This window comes from Protobothrops mucrosquamatus, unplaced genomic scaffold, assembly GCF_001527695.2.
Source record: "Protobothrops mucrosquamatus isolate PMUCROS unplaced genomic scaffold, P.Mucros_1.0 scaffold_242, whole genome shotgun sequence".
NCBI classification, from domain to species: Eukaryota; Metazoa; Chordata; class Lepidosauria; order Squamata; family Viperidae; genus Protobothrops; species Protobothrops mucrosquamatus.
In genome coordinates, this window is record NW_015386318.1 from 580,293 (window position 1) to 581,699 (window position 1,407).

Below are 1,407 nucleotides of genomic sequence, written 5' to 3' on the forward strand. Positions count from 1 at the left end.
AAAAGTTGGAAGGGACCTTGGAGGTCATCTAGTCCAACCCCCTGCTAAGGCACTGGTCTTTGAAGTTTGATAAGATTTTCTGGTAAAGCGTTTCGGGGTAATGAAAGAAAAGGCTTGGGGACCCCCTTGCTATAGACTGGGGGTCTTCAAACTTGGCCCTTTGATGACTTGTGGACTTCAACTCCCAGAATTCCTCAGCCAGGCGTGCCTGGCTGAGGAATTCTGGGAGTTGAAGTCCACAAGTCATCAAAGGGCCAAGTTTGAAGACCCCTGCCCTAGACAGTACTTGGCAGACCCTCCCAAATGATATGACAAGATTTTAAACCTCTCTCTTTCAATGACCCCAGAGCATTCAAGACCCTGATAGGCTTTGGGATTGGAATGGACCTGCAAGAAGGCTTGAACTAGGGTGAGATTTAGCATAAGAGCTGGGTTTCTGAGTTTGTGGGGGATGCAAAACACTGGCATCCTTTGACATTTGACAGCAAGGTGAAATTTAGAGTGATTTTGTATTTTAAAAAATTAAAGGGGTACTTTATGCGTGGGAGCTCAACACCACTTGATCGTCCCCTCCAACACTGGCAATTTACCTTGGTACCTCCAAGCCTTCTTGGACTCCTACCGTGTGTCCCCAAAAGTAAGGCCTACACCAACAATAAGCCCTAGCTTGATATTTAGGGGTGGGCCTAATATAAGCCCTATCCCAAAAATAAGGCTTAGTTTTTGGGGCGAGGCACACACCTAAAAATCAAGCTGGGGTGTGGGGGAGTGGAGCTGCCCCACCTGCAATGCACCCACTTCCCTTGCAGCCAGGCCTCTCCTGGCTGGCCCACTTCTTCCTCTGAGGCCTCTTCTGTAGCCAGGCCTGACTTTCTCAGTCACAGGGCTTTCCGGAAGGCCTGTGCAGCCAAGAACCCACTATGGATTCAATCCGCAGCTCGATTCTGGAAGACCACAGCAGCCGAGCACCGAGATTGAATCCATAGCTCGGTACTCGGCTGTTTAGGCCTTCTGGAAAGGCCTGACTGCAAAATCCAGGCCCGAATGCAGCTGCAGAACTTCGGCCCCAGAAGAAGTGGACCGGCTGGGTGAGGCTGTCAGTGCCAGAGGTGAGGTAAGGCCTACTCCGAAAATAAGACCTGGTGCTTTTTTTGGAGGCAAAAAAAAAAGGCTGGGTCTTATATTTGGGAAAACACGGTACTACTTACAGGTAGTCCTCGACTTACGACCATTCATTTAGTGACCGTTGGAAGTTACAGCAGCATTGAAAAAAGGGACTAACGGCCTAGGATTCAAACTTAACAACCATAGCAGCATCCCCCACGGTCACGTGATTAAAATTTGGGTGGTTTGGCAACCAGCATGTATTTATGACGGTTGCAGTGTCCTCCGGCGGTCCTGTGGTCG